Below are 254 nucleotides of genomic sequence, written 5' to 3' on the forward strand. Positions count from 1 at the left end.
CGGCCCTCAAGCAGTAGCACGGCTACCGTGTGAAAGTGTGACACCCCAAAACCGTAAATAGCACGACAAAATACGTACTGGCTGGTGGATCACCATGGAGCGATCATGCACATGCGATATGGCATGTTTTGCGAGTATATGGGACACGATGTCTCAAATATGAGGGGTTTTGACTCCTACCGGCTCCTGACGCTATTCCTGGCAGCTCTTATGACCAGGATCAGTAGTGCTATGATACAGGGTGCCCATGCTAG

The sequence above is a fragment of the Emiliania huxleyi genome (assembly GCF_000372725.1).
Source record: "Emiliania huxleyi CCMP1516 unplaced genomic scaffold EMIHUscaffold_507, whole genome shotgun sequence".
Taxonomy (NCBI): domain Eukaryota; phylum Haptophyta; order Isochrysidales; family Noelaerhabdaceae; genus Emiliania; species Emiliania huxleyi.